We start from the raw sequence: 23,426 nt of genomic DNA on the forward strand, positions 1-23,426 counted from the left end.
AAGAACGAGAACCATATGGCAGGTTGGAAGACACTGCAGTCAGACTGTGGCCAAGAGCCAGCAGAATCAACAAACAAGGGAGAATGAACGTTGATGTCTATAAATACTGTATAGAGATAAGAGCACCTACTTTTTCTTTGTGCCAGGGGTGGAGGCGGGGTTTTTTGTCCCCTCCAGACGTTTTGGAATCCATCTTGTCGGTGCCCTGACCACCATGGCTAATGCTAAGGGATTATACAACATGTAGCCCTAAACATCAGAAGCACCCACATTTCTTCTTCCATGTGCCATGCCATGCATGCACAACTTCTAGAGGGCTGGGGTGTGGGGTGTGAGGGACAGGCACATAGCTTCCTCTGGCCTTTGCAGACTGCAGCATGTCCTATGCTCGTCGCCCCCTAAAACAGTTCTCTTCAAATGTTTTTAAACCCCAAGCCTGCCTTGTTTCCTCTAGTGGCCAAAAGTATTTTTAAAACATATTTTAAATTGGAGCTATGGAGGGTGAAGGGGGGGGAGCCCATTACATGGCCAAAATGCTTCCTCTGCCCCGCCCTCAAGGGAGAGAAGGCAATTTTGTTAGAAGACTCTGTTAAAAAAAGCTTTAACATTTGGGGTACAGGGGCAGGCCTGGAGGGGCCATGGATACTAGGAGGTTGTTGGTCACCCCTTGGGGTCCCAAACAGCCTACAGACTGCAGCCTCCCCTCTCTTACTTCATGCTTTTATATGGGGTGGGGGTGGGGGAGGTAGAATCCGGTTCAATAAGCAGACGACATTTCTAGCAAACTGCAGTGCAGTGTGTGTTCACTGTTGCCCGGGGGGCATTTCTACATTTCTTTCAGAAAGCAAAGATGAAAGTTTTAATCCTATGAAGAATAACAATGGGGTGGTTGTGGGTGGAGGACAGAACGCTAAACTGTACAAATCGGAATCAAAGCACCGAAAAGACGAGGATCAAAAGAGAATACCATATTATACATAAAGAAAAAAACACACACAGCCACACACAAGTAACACAGTACTACTGTCGTTTCTTTTATTCTCCTTTCAGCTTTTGTAGCACATGCAGAGACCAGTCAGGGATCAACGTCTGCATTCCTCTATGAAGTTACTTCTGCTGGCATTTTGGGAAGGGTCCAATAGGAATGCTTACTTATTTCACTTTCTGTCCTGCCTTTCAGTGCAAACCGATCCAAAAAGATGGCTTTAACAAAACAAAATCCATGCATGCTTTCATCCAGAAAAAAATATATAAGTCTTTGATTTTAAGAGTTGAAGAATTTTTCAGCCAATCTGGATTGTGGCCAACTCAGAACCTTACACACACACACACACACACACACACACACACACACACACACACACACACACACACACACACACACACACAGAGAGAGAGAGAGAGAGAGAGAGAGAGAGAGAGAGAGAGAGAGAGAGAGAGAGAGAGATCAACTTGAAAAAGAAAAAAACAGTTATCAAAACCCGTAAGAGCAGTTAGAAATGAGGACAGGCCATCAGTAATTAGTCAATCCTAGCAAAGACTTCTCAACCCTGAGTGCTCACTGGAAGGACAGATCCTGAAGCTAAGGCTCCAATGCTTTGGCCATCTCATGAGAAGAGAAGACTCCCTGGAAAAGACCTTGATGTTGGGAAAGTGTGAGGGCAAGAGGAGAAGGGGACGACTGAGGATGAGATGGTTGGACAGTGTCATTGAAGCTACTAACATGAATTTGACCAAACTCCGGGAGGAAGTGGAAGACAAGAGGGCCTGGCGTGCTCTGGTCCATGGGGTCACGAAGAGTAAGACATGACTTAACAGCCAAACAACAAAGCAAAGATTTCATGTGGAGCAGGCGTATTTCCTTACCACTACTGGCAGTGCTCATGTGGGAAGCAGGTTATAGAACATGCTCGTCTATATTTCTTGTTTCAGATGTTGTTCATGGTATTGATAGATAACTTCTACAGCTCAGTATCAGGGGTGTGGTGAACCATCAGCTCTCAAGACATCTAGACAACAACTCACATCCTCTTTTACAATTGATGATGTTCTCTGGGCTTCTGGGAGTTGAGCACTAAGCATCTGAAGAGCCAGGCATTCACAACATTTGTCCTACATGCTTTGAGAGCATCCACCCATTCAACAACCACTACTTCTTGTGCATGTTTACAACCAAAGGTGTGCTCAAGTAGCCTTTTCAAATTCTCCACCCTTGGGAGAGAGTTTGAAAGGGGGAGAGGGAGGAAAGTTGTTGTTAGGTGCCACCAAGTTGTTTCAACTCATGGTGACCATAATAGGGTGTGTGAGATATTTAAAGAGGTGTTTGATGTGTGTTTGATGTTCAAAGAGTTCCCAGCCTCCACGCCCCAAGTCAGCTTCCATGACCAAGCAGGGATTTGAATCCAGGTTTCCCGAGTCCTACTCTGATACTCTATCCACTATGCCACACTGATCAAATATGACGAGAAAGTGAAGGAACAATTCCACTAAACTTTTTCAGGAGATGGATAAATTCTTCAGTGATTCTTCAGAAAGGGGGTTCATCATCAGCAATTATCTGGTGGTCTGTGTGTTATGGTGCGACTGTAAGTGCCAGCAGCAACAACAGGTATTTTGGCAGCCTTGACACTGTTTTTCTCTCCCCCCCCTTTTTTTTTTCTGTAGTACCAAACTTCATTCAGGGGCTTTCTTGAGGCGATAGTAATGGTAACCACCAAAATAATGTTGGAAAGATTTTAGGAATAATTCTTCAAAGTGGTCTCATTCTTCTGAGGGAGTGAGGGGGAAAAATAAATACATTTCAGAATACTTCTCAGAGGGAAAAGGATCTTCTTAAAAATTTTGGCTCAGCCTTTGACCTTTTTTCTTCTTCAAGGCTTAGCCCAAACTCCAGGCCTTCCAGACAAGTTACTTTTTTGATGGACCATGGAAGGCACCTTTTGCTTCTACAAAACACTGGCTAAGGCTAGTCAGAGTTGAAATTCAGCCACAAGTTGCTCACTCCTGTATAAACCCATTCCTTGTACTGAGGCCATAGGAGAGTTTCAGCCGAAGTTTGAGAATGTTTTTGCTGCCAGGAAACAGAAAAGCCTGTATAGACAAGTTACTCAATATCCAACCTCCTGTCTTCCTTTCCTCTCCCCCTCCCCTCTCTCGGATCCTTCAGTTTCTTCCCTGTGTCTTCATTTCATTTTGCTCCTCCTCCTTTTCTTTCTCCTTTCGGCCTTCCATATCCTTCTAATCCTGCCCTCCCTCAGTTTCCATACAGTTATTCTCCTTATCGTCTCTTCCTTCTCTGTCTTACTATAGGTGATCTTTCTTTTGTATAACTGTCTCTCAAATGCTTCTTGGTATTTTCTTACATATTTCCTGCCTTCCTCAGATGTTCTCTCTTCTACCTAAGAGCATATAAACACACACCCACACACACCGATGGATCAGACCCAGGCTCCATCTTGTCCATCAGCCGGGGACCTTCAGCCCTCCTGATGTACACCAGCTTCTACTCCCACCATGAGTCACCCCCCCACACCCTTGGCCAGGCTGGTTAGAACCAGCAGGAACTGAACTGCAGCAGCCCCTGAGGGCCACCGCTTCCGCAGTGCTGATCTGCCCCAACGCTATCTTTCCCAGGCCGGCCAACCAGACGCCCCAGGAGGAAGCCTACAACCAGCACAAGGGAGTAGTTGTTGTCGGCGTTGTTTCTCCCTAGCAACCAGAATTTCAGCAGGGGAGCGCATTCACTTGGGATGAATTCCAAATCCGGTATTGAAGTAGGCAGCTGTCATCCCAAGTAGCCTGAACTGAATCCAGTTTTTCCCTAGGGTTCAGACCTGCTTCAGAAATTGGGAGGGACACAGACACGCAGACAGTATGTCTGCCAAAATGGCAGTTCTCTGCCAAGATCTCTCTGCAAGAAAAATGCCAGGGGGTGGAGGGGGAGTGGGAAGCCATGGTTTTCTGCCTGAGTATTCTAGCTACCAAGGAGGGGATGACCTTGCTAGAACTCTCTCTCTCTCTCTCTCTCTCTCTCTCTCTCTCTCTCTCAATACAGTGTTTGGGGCAGGAGTAAAAAAGGAATAATGTCACAGTACATGTCAGTTGAGGAGAAAACACAAACAAAGCCTCAAAAAGCATTTCATTAAACGTAATTCCCTAATCTCTGCATCGCCTACCTGACTGATAGATTACAGTTATTTATCTGGCGGCCCCAGTATGATGCTGGTGATGTATATATATATATAAGCTGGTCACAGAACTACGTGGGGCTGGTGTGAACTAAGCCTTCCCTCACAAATGGTAAAAGCTCTACTTGGACAAACAACTCTAGCTGCTGTATGTCTTTAGAAGGGATACCCATAGCAGGGGAGTTCACCAAATTCCGCCAAAAAGAAAGCAAGTTATAGGCCTTCTCTCCCCGGTATGGGGGAAAAGATTAGTCAAAATCTGAATGCTGGTTGCCTTGGAAAGCTTTAACCTATTGTTCTGAAATATGGTGACTATCTATACAAAAACAGCTGGTTTGCCTGCAAATTTCATCCAGTTATTCCAAAAAGTAAAATATGATACAGTACTTCTGTTTGTTTGTTACTTTTCCCACACAAGCTGGGATGAGGGAATGTGAAGTCTTCTGCTGCCCAGAGGAAGCTTCTGATTCAGATTCTGGACGAAGCAGTCACCATGTGCGATTTTTCCAATCCAGTTTTCAGCACAGAGTGGCCTGTTCGCTCTGAACTATGGACCCTCCATAGAATAAACACAATTACAGTACTAATCATTGGCAAGCCTGTCCTGTAGGAAATTGTTCAGTCCTCTGTGGAAGCCATCTGGTGGCCTGTTGTCACATCTTGTCGCAGTGAATGCCGCAACACGAGCGGGCAACACATTCACAGAGAAAGACTTCCTTTGATTATCAAGATCAGGGACTGGCAATCTTTGAAGTCCAGGGATCACACACACACCAACCCTAGACCTAGGAGGGCTGTGGCCACTTCTGCAATCCTGCCCTCTGTATCTCACACATTCGCTTTAACTGAAAATGTTGCTTTTAATGGCCGGGGGTGGGGGAGAGAAAAAGAAGTGTGTGCTTGGAGTTGGGACCCCAAGCACTGGGAGTCCCTCAGAATGTGACAGAATTGTCCTCATGATTGCTGCCCATTTTATACAATAAGCTAGTCCAGTGGTTCCCAACCCTGGACCACCCAGGTGTTCTTGGACTGCAATTCCCAGAAGCCTTTGCCACCAGCTGTGCTGGTTGGGGTTTCTGGGAGTTACAGTCCAAGGACACCTGAGTTACCCAAGGCTGGGAACCATTGAGCTAGTCCAGAAGCAATTCTGCTCCCCTCAACCCTTGGTCACCCTGTTTCTGTAGCATTACAAGTCCTACCTTTGATCTCAGAGCCAAAACACTTTTTAGAAGATTTGACTTTCCATTTTGGCTGGGTGTGCTGTGGCAGGCTGTATTTGGGTTCCTGGTCATCACATTCCCACCCATGACCTAGATGCCTTTATCTATTGCATGGTGTCTGGGATCGGGGTTTCTCTGTAGTGGAACCTCATTTGTGGACACACCTACCTGTAGCCACTGGATTGGCAGCCAGTGGAGCTGCCCTAACAGGGGTTTATCTATCCCTGTGACCAGCTCCAGTTAGCAATCTGGCTGCCACATTTTGGACCCACTGAAATTTCTGAACACATTCCAGAGGCAGCCCCACGAAGAGCGCATGGCAATAATCCAGACAGGATGCAGCTGTGACATGTGTCCCTGTGTGCAGATCAGACCTCTCCAGGAACAGGCACAACTGGCACATTGTTTTTAGTTGTGCAAAAGAAGATCTGGTCACCGCTGAAACCTGGGCATCTAGGCTAGAAATGAATCCAGGAGCACCCCCAAGCAGCACACCTGTGTTTTCAGAGGGAGTGCAACCCCATCCAGCACAGACTGCATCCCTGTGCCTTGATCTGCCTTTTGAACTTACTAGGATCACCTTTATCTTATCTGGATTAAGTATTGATCTCACGCTATATCGCTGACTAAATTGAAAACAAATGGAAAGTTGCCCACTGGGAGAATATTCTCCTGTGCATTACCCTGCTGGTGAAGCAATTTTGCAAGCCTGCCAACTGATAGCTTCAAGGAGAAGTAATGAAAAGTTGGGAGAGGGAGTGTTAAGGCGGTAGGTCAAACACTGTGTGAATCCTACTCCTGGGCAAAGAAACATCTCCCTCTGAATGGAAGGATCGCTCTAGTGCAGGACACAAAAGATCACACCCAAGATACGACGACCCTTTTAAATGAGACCTGGCCTGTGCCAACTTCCCCCGTTTAGTGAGATTATTGCTGAAAGTTGTGTTCACTTTAGAAAGCTAGATGTGCCTCAGGTAAAATAGCACAACGTGGTTAATATCCAACCATGGCAGGGCTGTGCATCTGGCATATGATCTGGCACACTCCGGCAGATTTTGGGCTCCCTTTGCTCTACCAGCACCCAGGGTGGGGACCTTTTCCTGCAGCTCAGTTGTACGGACATGCCTAAATCTGGATTTCATCCATTGGTTTTTTTCAGTCAAACATAACATGGCTGTTCTAAGAATCAGCACGGAATAGTGTGCTGAAGAAGAAAGAGATACATGACTAATATGAATTAAATCAATAAACCTTTCTACTTATTCTAAATCTCTCTCTTCATAACTCCCTCCTTGTAACTCCTTTCACCACAATGAATGTTCCCGACTGTTTGCTGTGACAGGGTCAGACTTAAGCTAGTGTTGTTGTTCATGAACTCTTTCTATCCATACATCTGTATAGCAACACTATCTCAGGAGAGTGATGCCTTGAGAATACCGCCATCAGTTGTGTTACACTTTAAGTGTTCCCAGTGCCTTTCTAAACTGTTACTACCCTTGTTTCCATGGCAACCCCTTCTGTGCACATTTCTGTTCTCTTACTTAAAGCTTTCATTAGATTTAACATTTAAATAGGCACTGATTAAAACATGACATTTCTAATGCTCTGAAAAATATTCATTTTTTTTTTTTTTTTTACAAAACCCCATTATGTGGCACAGACAAACTGGTTGATGGCCAATTTAGTTAACAGAGCTTTTCAGATGACATTGGGTCACACCACAAAATGCTATATTCTCCTCATAATTTTAAGTGTCTCATTCAAGCCCACACAACCAGTCAGAGTGACATTATGCATAAGTTTATTGAGGTTCCTGGAGGTAAATTAAGGTAAGGGTTATTGAAGGTAAAGTTGTTTCGGTCTCTATTGCAAATCACAATCAAGATTCTTCCCTGAAGTTAGGAAAGCAATCAAAACATTAACAAAATTAAGGCTGCAATCCTGTACACAGTTAGCTCTGTAGGTCCCACAGAACCCCCTGGGACTTAATTCAGAGTAAATGGTGTATATAGGATTGTGCAGTATGGCTGCAATTCTGCATTATTTACTTGAGATTAATCCCCCACTAAATTCAACAGGGCTGTCTTCTAAATAGATGCACAGACTTAGAGGAGTATAAGCTGCTTTGAACTCACTGCGATTTATTTCCATACGTATAGGCTTGCACTCCACATTAGACCTAATTCTGTATATATGGGCTACACCCAACTCCAGATGGGGGCTCACTTGAAGGGAAGGGTTAACCATTTAACCAATAGTTAGTGAGCTCAATATCTTTATTACAACTAGGGGAGAGGGTTGTGGATGGAGTACGGGCCGCTTGGACTGTGCTCCATAGAAAGGGAAGGGAAGACAGTGAATCTTTTCCCATGCAAGTTTTCCACTTAAAATCACCCTCCTCTTCAAATTTGTTGGAGAAAATATGCATTACTAAGGCAACAAAGTGAATGCTGAATGGCAACAACATGCATTGTCCTCTGTTGTGGGTGCTGCACCAACAACTGGTTGGAAAGGATGAAAGTGTGTTTTCCACTGTCTTGCTGTATTCAAATGTACTTTTGAAAAGTAAGTGAAACAACTACAGTATTTTATTTATTTTTTAGGAAACAGGAAAGTAAAGAGTTGCTTATAAATTGTTCCTTTGTAGATTTAAGAACTGTAATGAATTACTTTTTCAAAAAGTATCCCATTTTAAGCACTGTGTATTATAAATCAGAAAGCTGGTACTACATGTGAAGACATTCTAACTTTAAAATATATCTTGTGATGGGAGGAGGTAACAAGTGGGGTACCCTAAGGCTCAGTCCTGGGCCCGGTGCTCTTGAATATTTTTTATTAATGACTTGGATGAAGAAGTGCAGGGAATGCTAGTCAGATCTGCAGATGATACAAAATTGGGAAGAATTGCTAATACTCTAGAAGACAGAAACAAAATTCAAAATGATATTGATAGGATGGAGCACTGGGCTGAAAGCAACAGAATGAAATTCAACAGGGATAAGTGCAAAGTATTGCATCTCGGAAAAAAGAAACCAATTGCACAGTTACAAGATGGGGGATACCTGGTTCAGCAAAACTACGACTGAGAAGGATCTTGGAATTGTTGTAGATCACAAGCTAAATATGAGCCAACAGTGTGATGTGGCTACAAAAATGCTAATGCTATTTTAGGCTGCATTAATAGAAGAAGGGATCCTTCAGTCTCAAGAGACTATGGTAACGTCCTTGGAACAGCATCTAGTGTGGCTGAGAAGGCCAATTCGAGAGTGACAATCCCTTCCACACTGAAGACAAATACAATCTGTCCCCTGTCTAGCTCCCTGATTTTGCTGGTTTGGGGACTGCCTCTTTGCCTCGGCCTGCTGTACAAGTGCCTCTTCAAAATGGGAGAGGCCATGATGCACCGCCTGCCTCCAGGCTGAATGCTCAGATGTCAAGGTTTCCCATCTGTTGAGGTCCATTCCTAAGGCCTTCAGATCCCATTTGCAGATATCCTTGTATCACAGCTGTGGTCTCCCTCTGGGGTGATTTCCCTGCACTAATTCTCCATACAGGAGATCTTTTGGAATCTGACCATCAGCCATTCTCACGACATGCCCAAGCCAACGCAGACATCACTGTTTCAGTAATGTATACATGCTAAAAATTTCAGCTTGTCCCAGGACTACACTATTTGAAATTTTGTCTTGCCAGATGATACTAAAAATGCGTTGGAGACAACACATGTGGAACGTGTTCAACTTCCTCTCCTGCTGTGCACAAAGGGTCCAGGACTCATTGCAGTACAGGAGTGTACTCAGGACACAGGCTCTATAGACCTGGATCTTGGTATATGTTGTCAGCTTTTTGTTAAGCCATACTCTCTTTGTGAGTCTAGACTAGAGAACATGGTACAGTAGCTGCTTTGCCAATGCGTTTATCCAGTTCAACATCTAGAGAGAGAGTGTCAGAAATTGTTGAGCCAAGGTACACAAAATCATGAACAAATTCCAATTCTAGTTTTGAGATGGTAATAGAGGGAGGTGATCCACGCCCTGGCCCATAACTTGTCTTTTCTTCAGGTTAATCCAAAGTCTCGCCAGGCCTTGCTAAAACGATTCATAAATTGTTAGAGCTCTTCAGCAGAATAGGCAACAACAGCTGCATCATTAGCAAAGAGGAAGTCTGCATTTTAATTGGACTTTGGTCTTCACTCTCAATCTAGACAGATTAAAGAGCATTCCATCTGATCTAGAAAGACACCTTCTGTTGCGGTTACAAAAGTGTGCTTCAGCATGACAGCATAAAAGATCCTAAACAGGGTTGGCGCGAGGACACAGCCCTGTTTCACTCCACTTCGAATGTCAAAGGGATCTGATGTTGAGCCATCAAAGACTACAGTGCCCTTCATTTCCTCATGAAAGGACCTGATGATGTTAAGGAGTTGAGGTGGACATCCAATCTTGGGAAGTATTTTAAAAAGGCCGTCTCTGCTAACCAAGTCAAAGGCTTTTGTGAGATCTATGAAGGCCACAAAGAGGGGCTGTTATAGTTCCCTACATTTCTCCTGCAACTGTCTGAGGGAAAATACCATGTCAGTGGTGGATCTATTAGCTGGAAATCCACACTGTGATTCTGGATAGACTCTGTCTACAATCACCTGGAGCCTCTTCAGCACAACACGGGCAAGCAGCTTCTTTACAACGCTTAGAAGAGAGATGCCACTGTAGTTATTGCAGTCACCCCTGTCACCTTTGTTCTTATACAATGTGACAATGTTTGCATCCTTCATGTCCTGTGGTACTCCACCTTCCCTCCAGCAAAGACAAAAGATTTCATACAGTTCAGTGGTGATGATCTCTTTACAGCACTTCAGCAGGGATGTTATCCTTCCCAGGTGCCTTGCTGGAGATGGGAATCCAAGGCCGCTTTTATTTCTACTATAGTTGGTTCGTTGTTCAACTCTTCCAAGACAGTCAGGCACTCAATGTTATTTAATACCTCTTTGGTTACTACGTTCCCTCTAGAATATAGCTCAGAGTAGTGCTGCGCCCAGCGTTCCATCTGCTGTGCTTGGTCCTGGATGATCACGCCTGTAGCAGACTTCAAAGGAGCAGATTTCTTCTGTATTGGACCTAAAGCCTGCTTGATACCATCATATATTCCCTTTATGTTACCTGTGTCCATTGCTGTCTGTATCGGAGAGCAGAGCTGAAGCCAATAATTGTTAGAACCTCTCCTGGCAGTCTGTTGAACTTTGCTACAAGCAACTCGAAGAGCCTGCAAGTTGTACGCACTAGGACAGTCTTTGTATGCTGCTAGAGCTCTCCTCTTTTCCTTGATGGCTGGCATCAACCCCTCCGAATGGGCTTCAAACCAGTATGCTGTCTTTTTGGTCTTCTTGCCAAATGTGGACAAGGCAGTATTATAATCAGCATTAATAGAAGCATAGTTTCCAAATCCCGTGAGGTGTTAGTCCCCCTCTATTCAGCACTCGTTAGGCCTCACCTTGAGTATTGTGTCCACACTTCAAGAAGGATGCTGACAAATTGGAACAAGTTCAGAGGAGGGTGACAAGGATGATCGGGAGGCTGGAAACCAAGTCTTATGAGGAAAGGCTGAAAGAACTGGGCATGTTTAGCCTTGAGAAAAGAAGGCTGAGGGTAATATGATACCACTTTTCAAATATTTCAAAGGCTGCCATACAGAGGAGGGGAAGGATCTGTTCTCAATCATCCCAGAGTGCAGGACACGCAACAGTGGGCTCAAGTTAAAGGAAGTCAGATTTTGGATGAATATTAGGAAAAACTTAGTAACTGTTAGAGAAGTATGACAGTGGGACCAGTTACCTCGAGAGGTGCTGAGGGCTCCAACACTGGAGGCATTCAAGAAAAACTTAGATAATCACCTGGCAGATATGCTTTGATTGTATTCCTGCCTTGAGCAGGGGGTTGGCCTTGATGGCCTTGTAGGCCCCTTCCAACTTTGCTTTTCTATGATTCTATGGCGATGGCAGGTTTCCACAATTTAAAGAAAACATAGTGGAAATGTATGTGTTCTCAGAAAGAGGAAAATGTATTCATACATTCCAGAGTGGTGTTGAAGGAATCATCCTCAGGCCATCTGTTCAGAAACCTTGGTTAAGACTGTGAAATTGGATCCACAGGCAATCAGCAGAGCTGGACAAAGCTCATCCACAGAAGATGGAAGCATATATCCTTGTTGCCTTTGCAGTACGAAGATGCCACCATGAAGTATGGTGTGGGAAGATACTCAAGATCACTAAGTTGCCTAGACAACACTGGGGCATTGGCCTAGTTTCTCGCATTGCTTTGCTGGGTGAGTGGCAGGTACATGTTAACAAAAGATGGTGCAGTGGAGAGGCAGGACCTTGTGCCTTTTCACCTCACAAAACCCCCATTAGGTTTGTGAGTGACACTTTTGTTGGGGAACCAGCCCTAGTTCACTTCTCTGAGCAAATGTTGTTTAGCTCTAAGTCAGGGGTTCCCAACCCCGAATCCCCAGAGGTTCTTGGACTACAAATCCCAGAAATCCTGGCCAGTACAGCTAGTGGTGAAGGCTTGTGGGAGTTTTAGTCCAAGAAAACCTGGGGATCCAAAGTTGGGAACCATTGCACTAAGTTCACTGTTTGCAGTGGGAGAAATACTTACGTTTGCTGAGGAAAAGGCAATCTCTGATAACCTGAAGCTATCAGAGATGAAGTTGCCATTAGGATACATTAGCTAGGAATCTACAAGGGATTTATGCTATACTACGTGTGATTCTGCAAATTTTGGCAGAGAAATTGCAGTTAATTAAAGAGTTGCTGCTCACATTCTTGGTTACACAAGACTTTTGTTTTTCTTGGACAGCAACTTCCAGAATTCTTCCTGGCAGAATCCGAGGAGACGCAGTCCAAAAACAGTAGTTTAAAGAGGGTGTGTTTTTTCCACATCCATGTGTCACTCCATCAGGGCACATAGCATGAGTTGTTCTTTGAGAACCTACTTGGCGGTGCAACTACCTCTCCCATGATGTCTTGAGACTCCCATGAGCCTTTGACACTTCCAGGCACCATCATGAGCGGTTTCCTTCTCCTTGAATGTCCAATATAATGGCAATGGAGGCCCACACAAAAGTGAGGACGCGTCCTCTTTAAACTACTGTTTTCAGGATTCTACGTGGGGGAATTCCTGGCAAATTCTGGGAGCTGCCGTCCAAAAGGAACAAAATTCCCATCCCTAGTGAGTGGCAACTCCTTAATTAGTCACAATTCACATCTGCAATGTATACAACTACCCTTACATTGGCATAAGTCTCCAACAAGATTTTAGCCTTTTTAACTGACTTCTCCTTACCCAACTTGTGAACAGATGTTTTGGCCTAAAATTCCTATTTGCTCCAGATACATGGCTAGTATGCAAGGCAATGGGGATGGTGGTCCAAAGCATCTGAAGAACTTTGCGTTGTTAGGAATATCTCCTTATTGAAACACAATACAATGATCAGCATCAGTTTAACAGTTTGCCAGGGCTATGCTGGACGCTCTCGAGCATTTCCACTCTGTCCTGACCATCGGATAAAGCTCTATTTTCTTTTCCTCTTGTGTGGTTCCATTGAGAAGCAGGGAGATAAACTTGTAGGGTTTGTTTCATTTATGTTTGTTTACTGACTGTGGGGATGGGTGGGAAGTGGGTGTACTTTCTGTCCTTCCTAGACCTCCTGGTTTCTCTGTACTCTGGCCAGGAACGGCTGTGGTGTAGGGGATGGCATCTAGTTAAGCTGCCAGATAAACACGTCAAGAACTTAAGAGGCTATACTTTGGTGTAACATACACAGAACTGAGCTTGCAACTTAGCAGAGGTGAATTCTTGTTTTTCCCCCATGTCCTGCCCTAAAAAGAAAGAGGAAGCCCCAACAATTAAAGAAGCCGAATCAAAGAACATAGCTGGGACAAAAGAATATCCCTGGAACAGTCCTGATGAAAAACGGAGAGCACTTTCTTCTTTTTCACGGATCCCTGAAACTGTTCAAATATGGGAGCATTGCTCAATAGGGAAGATAAATGGAGATGGGAAAGACCCTGACTCATAAAGACCTAGCCAGAGATCAAGCATGGATATCAGAAATAAGGAGATGAAGAGTGGTACCCAGTGCTGGGAGAACAGGGATACTGGGATGGCTATTTTCTCCAAATCAGCATTGCTCCCCCTCCCCATATTCCCATTCATCAAACATTGTTTTGGCATAAACTTTCAGAAAAAACCATTCCATTGTGTTAAGACAGGGAAGGAATAAGAAATAATTCCACCCTATGGCACAGTAGTTATACTGCAGTACTCCAGTCAAGACTCTGCTCTTGACCTGAGTTTGATCCCGATGGGGTCAGGTAGCTGGCTCAAAGTTGACGCAGCCTTCCAGCCTTCTAAAGTCAGTAAAATGGGGGTTTGCTGGGGGCATCTTGTTTGCATAATTATGTTGTAAATGACCTAAAGAATGCTCTAAGCCAGGCTTGTCCAACCTGCGGCCCAAGGGCCGCATGCGGCCCAGGTCAGCTCATAATGCGGCCCAGTGCAATTTTTTATTTTAAAAGAAATTCCAAAGTTTCAAGTTACACTGCCGGCGCTTGCGGCTGGAATGTGGCCGGGGCATGTCACGACAGTAGAGGGGGAAAGAGGGAAGGAAGGAGTGGGAAGGGATGGGACAGGGGGGCTGCGTGACTGCATTGTGCCATCCCCATCAATAGGTGGACCCAGAAGGCCGCCGGAGTCGAAGCTGGCAGCCTCTGCTGTCTGAGATTGCAGCTGCCAGTAAGCGTGCTTGGAGTGGGGCTGCGGAGGACGGGTAGGGCTGCCCCCCCCATGCGGCCCAAACCAAATGTATGTGCGGCCCAAACCAAAGTTTCATCTTCTAATGTGGCCCGGGGAAGGTGAAAGGTTGGACACCCCTGCTCTAAGCGCTATGGGACAGTGTGGAAGTCAGAAAAACCACCACCACAAGCTGCTTCCCTGATTCTTCCATAGCACACTAGTTGATGGGGACCTGTTTAAGGGCCAACTATGCATGGGGTTACCCACATAAATTACCATCTTGCACTATAATGGGACTTTGTGATCTCTCAGATTACATTATTTAGTGCACCACTGAAGATGAAGGACAGCCAAGCAGGATGTCAGCCAGCTCAGGAACATTTTCCACAGCTCGGCCCCATAGCATTTTTTCCTTATTCCATTCCTATTCTGCACCACTCATTCAAATAAAAACAAATGATGATGGTCCACCTGATTTGGAATGCAAAGCGAAAAACACAGGCACATGTCATACACTTACACAAACGCGGATCCTTCAAATTTCATTGAAATTGGAATAAGACCACTTAAATGGCCAAAGCTAGGTTGTTGTGGATTGATTTTGGGGACCTGAATTTAAAAAAAATATCTTTGAATTAAAACTAAATCGCCATGATGCTAATCATCAAATCAACTGAAAGACCACTGGAAGCTTTAACAATAGCAGATGTGACTACAAGTGCTAATGTTAATACTAATGTTTGTGGGGTTTAATTTTATTTTGCTGTTAAGTACACCTTGCGTAATCCCCAAACCAATATGGTCATGCTAGCAGGAGATGCCAAGAATTTTGATACAGAGTTACTTTTCCCAAGCTCTGATAATGGCAGCAGTGGCAATGGCAATCACTGCTAGATTTTAAAGAAGTAGTTCTTGGGAGAAAGGGCAGCCATGTTAAGCAGAACGGGAAAGCTTTAATTTAATCCATAGGCTGTCGTTACTAGGAGGGTGATGGGATCTGCTCTGAAACAGCCTGCCCAACCTCTTAGAAATATCAAGACATTTGCATGGTTATTGATCAAACAGAACCGCAGGATTTCCGAAAGTCACCTTGTTATAAATGATCCCCCACTCATATACCATTTGTTTAAACCACCATTTGGAGGTCAGGATGGTGTTTGTACAAGAGTAATGAGTTGTGAGTAATGGCTTTCCTTGCGGTAGACTGTGTGTTTTGTTTTAAAGCAGGCAATAACTATTTAGATTGGGATTTTCAAAGGCACGGCAGTGGCTTAGGAGTCCATCTCTCACTGAAAAACTCAATTACCGATCTTCTTGTAGGTCACCGAGAGAGACTTGGAGGTCACCGATACAAGGATGTGTATCAACTACTGAATTCACATGGACATTCCAAATCTTTAAGCTGGAAATATGCCCGGTTAGGGAATTCATAGGCAGATATGGTGTAATAGTTATTATTCACCACCTTGCATAATATGGAAAGGTAACCTACTTTTTAAAAAAAGTTCAGTGTTGACCATCATAACTGTGGTAAATATTTTTGTCCTCCGAAGGATCTGTTCAAGTGTGTGTGTGTTTAGTCGTTTAGTCGTGTCCGACTCTTCGTGACCCCATGGACCAGAGCACGCCAGGCCCTCCTGTCTTCTACTGCCTCCCGGAGTTGTGTCAGGTTCATGTTGGTTGCTTCGCAGACACTGTCCAGCCATCTCATCCTCGGTCGTCCCCTTCTCCTCTTGCCATCACACCTTCCTAACATCAAGGTTTTTTCCAAGGACTCTTTTCTTCTCATGAGATGGCCAAAGTACTGGAGCCTCAGCTTCAGGATCTGTCCCTCAAGTGAGCATTCAGGGTTGATTTCCTTTAGAACTGATAGGTTTGTTCTCCTTGCAGTCCAGGGGATTCTCAAGAGCCTCCTCCAGCACCACAATTCAAAGGCATCAATTCTTCGGCGGTCTGCTTTCTTTATGGTCCAGCTCTCACTTCCATACATCATGACAGGAAAAACCATAGCTTTGACTATTCGGACTTTTGTTGGCAAGGTGATGTCTCTGCTTTTCAAGATGCTGTCAAGATTTGTCATCGCTTTCCTCCCAAGAAGAAGGCGCCTTTTAATTTCAGGGCTGCTGTCAAGTAGGACATGTAAAACATTTATATTAGAAATGCTCTGTACACATGCATGGTCTGCATATCAGTTAAAGATATATTTAATACAATGGATTTTGCAAAGCTGTTAAATCCTTTGTGGTTTTTAAGGAACTGGAGAGAAAGGTGTTAATTAAAGAATCAAGTGAAATTAACGAGAGTCATTTTGATTATGTCAAGCTACCTGCACTAGGTACATAGGTACATATGGTTGAGAAACATCAGGAAGGCATGTTTTTCATAAAGTATTGCTGGACTAAATTGCTGAAGATTGTTTACCATGTGCAAATAAAAGAACTAGAGTAAGAAAATATAAATATTTGCTGGAAAAGTACTGTACATTTATATTACAGTGGTGCCTCGCAAGACGATTGCCTCACCGGACGAAAAACTCGCTAGACAAAAGGGACCGGCAACGTTTTTGGTGCCTCGCAAGATGATTATGGCCATTTTTCGCATGACGAGTGCACTTGCAGAGGCTAGCCCAGCACCATTTTTGAAGAAGCGCCCCTTTCCCCTGCCTTCAGCAAGCCTCTGAACGGAAAAAGGGGGGGGGGGAAGAAAGCCTTTTTCCATTCAGAGCCTTACTGAAGGCAGGGAGAAAGGGTGCATTCTTCAAAAATGGTGCTGGGCTAGCCTCTGCAAGTGCCGCTCGGAGGGACCCCGGCACTTCCCTTGCACCATCGGAAGACTGGTGGGGGGTCCCTCCGGGCGAGCGGCGCTTGCAGAGGCTTGTCCAGCACCATTTTTGAAGAGTGTGCCCTTTCCCCCTGCCTTCAGTAAGGCTCAGAATGGAAAAAAAGGCTTTCTTTTTTCCCCCTTTTTCCGTTCAGAGCCTTATTGAAGGCAGGGGGAAAGGGCGTGATCTTCAAAAATGGTGCTGGACAAACCTCTGCAAGAGCTGCTTGCCGCTCGGAAGGACCCCCGCCAGTCTTCCGATGGTGCAAGGGAAGCCCCGGGGGACCTCCTAAGGCAGCGATCCAGACGAGGGGGCCCCCTCCAGTCCTCTGATGGTGCTTCTCCAGCTCCCTAACTGGTAAATTACTTTTTTTTTAAAAAAAATTCCCATAGGAACACATTAATTAAGTTTCAATGCATTCCTATGGGAAACTGCAGCTTGCCAGACGACAATATCGCAAGACGACATTAACCCCGGAACGGATTAATTTCGTCTTGTGAGGCACCACTCTATACCTCAAGGACAAGGATTTTGAGGCCCTTCAGATATTTTTTGCACTCCAGTAACCATCAGCCCTAGCACCTAAAAGGAGGAAAGGAGAGCTTCAGCTGGCACCAATGGAGGCTCCCCCTGCCATTGTTTTTGCCCCTGCACATGAGGTAGGCAGCCTCATGGTGCAGTGGTTAAACTGCAGTATTGCATTCAAAACTCTGCTCACGATCTATGTTCAATCCCAACAGATTCAGGTAGCCGGCTCAAGGGGGATTCAACTTTCCATCCTTCTGAGGTCAGTAAACTGAATACCCAGCGCAACAGGGTGGGGGAGCGAATGTGTAGCCTGCATGATTAAATTGTAAACACACGTGCTATGAGGTGGCAAATAAGCAGCATGCTTCGGCACCCAAATGGCTGGTGGAGAAAGATTTAAACCTCTCCTACTCCTACGCAGCTGTTGCAAACTAGAGTAGGTCCTCAAGCACATACTTGAAAGGAAAAAAGAAATGCAAACTGAGTGAACACTACATATTTAATATCACACAGTTAATCCTAAAGGTATACGCTTTGTCTATAGGAACTCCTAAGTTTGTTAGTTAGCAGTGACCAGAAATCTGTCTCTTTTCCTTAGAGACCCACTCCCAATTAAATCAAAACTTGGAAATATTACTCTTTTTTTATTGCATCTCCCAGAATCTCTTCACCTGCTTGATAACTGTCTTGGTATGTTGTCTGGGGAATTCCTGGAGCTATAGTTTAAAAAGAAGAAGAAGAAGAAGAAGAAGAAGAAGAAGAAGAAGAAGAAGAAGAAGAAGAAGAAGAAGAAGAAGAAGAAGAAGAAGAAGAAGAAGAAGAAGAAGAAGAAGAAGAGAGGAACTTTTTCAAACTTGGATAGATTGGGCACTGCAGGACTAATCAAAACACTTTGGAACTGAGAGCAGGCCTGCAAAAGCAGGGTTTTCCTGCTGCTGGCAATGACAGTGTAAAGAGCTATACTGGCAATGGAAGCCCATAACTATGTACAAGAAGCGAGCAGCACTGCAGCATAAAGCCTACAATAATTGGAAGCAATTACTGTATTTCCCAAGGCTTGCACATGTAACTATCAACCAAAGCATTACCACAGAAAACCTTTATATAGGATTTAGAGCAACAACTGCACACAAGACATTGAGCCACATATTTTGCGAAATTCTGCTGCCTCTAAGCTGCTGAAAGAATGAATGTAGGTTATAAATTGCTAATGGGCATTTCTCTTACATGAACCAGAAGGTCTCATAAGAGGTGCTGAAGAGGATATTACTGAATTCACGAACGCAGATCTCTAAAGCATTATAAACCATACCAGGAACATACGATAGGAACCCACATTTCCCACTGCACTTGCACATACATTATAAATTGAAGGAATTACAAGCTGGTCCATGAGTTGCTTTGAAATGTGCAGGCAAAGACCCTTCTGCCAAGAAGATGGCAAAGTTAACTAAAATACAACTAATTCCAGTCCTTCAAAGTAGCATGGACAATCTGTTGGAATGTAGATCACCCAAACAAAGGCATGGGGAATGTTGCCCATCAGCCAGTCCTCATCCTAATTACTTTTTAAAAGTAATCTTGTCTTTGTGTGTGAGAGAGAGGGGGGGGGGGGAGAGAGAAATACAGTATTGGGTTTTTTCCAAGCACAGGAAAAAGAAGAGGAGGAGGAGGAGGAGAAAAAGAAACAAGTGGAAGGAAACAAAGCTGATTCACGAGGACATTAGTAAGAAAAGAGCAATAACAATATTTTAAAGTAAGTTAAGCAGTCCAAATGTTCCCCCAAAGAAATGCCCATATGGAATCGAAGGTAAAGAATATGGAATCAGAGCAGAGAGGTCTTCTGACCACTGAATCACAGAATGAATCAGTCTTTCTGTACTTTTGTCTGGTGAGTGGTGCTATAGCCCTTGAAAGCTGATGCCATATTAAATTTGTTAGAGTTTAAGGAGTCACAGGATTCTCTGTTGGTTTTGCTGTGTTAGATTAAGACAGTGATCTTTCTAGAACTGTTTATGTATTCAATATGCAATTGATTGTGTAGTGACCGTCTCCCCACTCCATTCCTCTTTCTCCTCATAAAACATCTTACATGCTGTAGAAAATAGGCCAATGAGGTGGCAAAACCTGGAGTTCTCCATAATTTGAACATTTCTTAGAGACCATTTAAGATAATTGTTTACAACAAGCCTTTCAAAATTCTGCACTGTGTTTGTGGGCCAGCTTTATTCTTTGCTCCCAAATGATTTTCTTCTCCTCCCACTTCAACATGCTCCCAAAACAGCAGCTATACTGACCTCATGGACATCATTTTGTTTGCTTATGAGGCAGCCACCAAAGGCATGTGGGCAAAATTTTGGAAATACTGTTGCAACGTGGCGTTCTATTTCTTGTGGAGTGAAGCACAGAAAATCCCAAAAAGTTTGTCAGAAAAAAATGTCTCATGAGAAAGATTGTCTCAGAACTTGTCATTTTTCAAGATTCAACACCCTCCCTAATGTCTCGTTTTTCTGAGTACATTGCCCATACATTTTGTTTCCGCTTTAGAGGTTCATCGTATACCTTCCTTCCCTGCAAATTCCTGAAATGGGTGTGAGGCAGGGCAGTGTTGTGCCAGTCACCAGGGAAGAAGCGCAACTAGTGCTCTGCCATAATTTGTCCTCTCAATTCTCCAAAAGTTTTATTTTCCCATAAAAGAGGCTTCCATGTTATTGCCCCATTCTCAGAGTCCTTTGGATCTGTTGAGCTTACCATAAAATTGTAAGGTAATCAAACATGTGGCGCTTGTTTGTAATTTCTGCCAAACCTCTCATCAGTACTCTTCCGTGTTCCCAGATGTCCATGGTTTGTGATCTGAAAAATTCATTCATTCATTCATTCATTCATTCATTCATTCATTCATTCATTCATTCATTCATTCATTCATTCATTCAATTTATACCCCACCCATCTAGACTGAAGTCTACTCTGGGCAGCTAACAATAATACATAAAAGTAAAAAAAATATAGTAATAAAATAAAATAAAGACAACAGTAATAATATAATTCAATATGGCAAAAGTAATCAGGTGATGACAGGAGGGAAAGCCTGTCTAAAAAGCCAGGTCTTAAGTTTGCTCTTAAAAACACCCAGCAAGGAAGCCAGGCAAATCTCTGCGGCCAGACTGTTCCAGAGGTGAGGGGCCACTGCTGAGAAGGCCCAGTTTCTTGTTCTTTCTCTTTACCTCATGATCTCTTCCTCTTGGCTATGCTGGAAGCTGGACAGAGTCACAGGGGGTTGGGGTCGGAGAGAATGAGAGATTGATTTGTTGCAGAAAAGACTATACCACGAAAAACAAAATCCACACACACTTGTCACCAGCCATCTCATAACTTAGGGAAGCACCAGAATACTGACCTTCGCCCTGAGAGTTACTCCAAAATGTTGTCTTTTTTTGAAATTCTTTTTTAGTGGAGCACCTTTTCTCACAAATTGTTTGGGAACGTTTGAAGTTCTCATGGGAGAGATCACTGGCACAATATTACTGGACAGCATGCTATTCCATGCCTCAGCTGTGACATCAGCAATTTCCCACAGTAGGTGCTTTTGCATTCCAAACATTCTGTTGAGTCAGCATTCTGTTCTGCCCACATTCTCTCTGTTTCGGTGCCGCAGAAGAAAGGCCAGTCCTGCCATGAAGCAGGATGAAGCCGCCCTCATAGCCAGTGGATGATCCGTGCAGTTAAAGGGTGCTAAATTATTGATTACTATGTGATTATTCTGATTATTTTATTTTTACTGCCAGGAAGTAGAGGAACTTGTGTAAGTGTGATGTGTGGTTGTATATGTGGGTGGGTGCGTTGTTTTTGTTTTACCTCCATTGCGACAATACAGTAACTTGGTCAGTAATGTGCATCTTGAATCAGAGGAGTGTGCCACCTGCTGTCCTGCCTCTAATTGATAGCCCACGAAATGGCCGAAGTCATCAGAGGAGTCTTAAAAGCATATGGCAAGGGCCGTATGGCCTGCAGAGTTGAAAGAGGACGAGACCAAAACATCTCTCTCAGGGACTGGGACCTGGGACCTCTGGGGAGACCACGGCTCATGTGTTGCCACATCTAAACAATACAACTGAAACAGGACTATCCAAGAAGATTGTAATTTGGTGCTTTTGGTGTCACCTGAAGGAGATTTTCTTGGTTAATCATCATTATGTCCTCTACCTAAGAAGCCAGAAAGCCAAGCAGCTTCCCATTCATGGTTTGAGGTTATTTGACACACACATTCCTTTGAAGCTGAAATGAAAGAATGTTGTCCATACAGTTGATGAATTTCAATCTAGGATTGAAAGCAGGGATCAGCTGGGATTGAAACACTAGTGTGATGGATAAAAATCCCTCACTGGATAAGGCACCTTTAAAACAAAGGAAGGAACACTTTTGAAACAGAAAATGGCAAATGTGCCATGCAGGGTCAATAGTGAAATGATACCTACTCTCCATTTTCTGGAAATCCTGGTGTTTCTACCAGAACTACTGAATAAATTTTACTACACAAAATTTGCAACAGCAACATTATGCTGTCATTGTGTGGGGTTTAATAGTAATGAATTAATTCTGAAATCTAGTGTTCCAAACACTTCCAACAGTTACAAAGTCATGAGGAGTTGTGCTGTTCAGTCTTTATTCCAACTGTAGATGGCACTATGTTGCAGCCAGGTATTCTGCTGTTGTACTCTGTGTGTGTGTGTGTGTGTGTGTGTGTGTGTGTGTGTGTGTGTGTGTGTCTGTGTGTCTGTGTGTGTCTGTGTGTGTGTCTGTGTGTCTGTGTGTCTGTGTCTGTCTGTCTGTCTGTCTGTCTGTCTGTTTGCATGCCCATGTGTGTATGTGTTGAGGGGGGGGATGCAATAAAGCTGGTACTCTACTGTCTATCCATTTTGGTCCAGGTCTTTCTCTTAAACAAAAGGAATCAATTACAAATGACTTGTTATTTGTAGTTAATTACTTCTGAGTTCTGGCATACAGCACCAGAAATAAGGTAGGAGATCAACTGTTCAATCTCAAATGGGAAACAGCAAATCTTTCACCTTGAACAGATAAGTTATGGTTGCGTACTTTTAAAAGAAACCCCTTTCCTCTTAAGCATAGAGACACCAGAGAATGTATCGGTGAACAAATAATACAGTAATGGGAATATGAAAGATAAACTATACATATATTATAGGTAGCTCATTATTAGAGATGAAATTATCTTAGTGTTCAGAGACATGATTTAGGCATTTTTTGTGTTTGAGAAATCAAACTTGTGAACAAAGAACATGTTTTTAATGTCCTGAAGACCAATCACAAAACAAAACAAAACAAAAGCCAGGTAGATCATAGGAGATAAGATATGTTCCTACTGTGACAGTAACAAGAGAATCCGCACTCAGTGAATCCCGTCTTCCAAAGAAGGGTTATATATAACATAGAATCATACCTAAGACAGACACTGTTCTCCTCTCAACACCATAGCCCTCAGTCTTGCATTTTACTCAAGACCAAACTGCATATTATGTGAACGACATTTAGCTTTCTATTGAGTTTAAGAAAAAAAAAAGTAGAAGGAGACAAAATGTGGGTAGAAAAAAGTACTTAACTTCTGGCAATTTTTCCTTTTAAAATCACTTCTGTCAGGTTGTCTTTCTCCTCAAAGGTGAACAAGTTCAGAAATATGGATCTTTTCTTTTGTGAAGGAAAAAGCAAGTGGCCAAAAGTGACTGGAAAAGTCACACAGAATGCTTTGCAGTGTGCATTCCCCCCCCCGCCGCCGCCTCAGCACCTCTCCCCCTGCCTATGTAGCTGTGGGCCACATTTTATCTGCGCAGCTCCCTGTTCTTCAGCACACCTTTGATGAAGGTAA

Source organism: Pogona vitticeps, chromosome 1 (genome assembly GCF_051106095.1).
Source record: "Pogona vitticeps strain Pit_001003342236 chromosome 1, PviZW2.1, whole genome shotgun sequence".
NCBI lineage: Eukaryota > Metazoa > Chordata > Lepidosauria > Squamata > Agamidae > Pogona > Pogona vitticeps.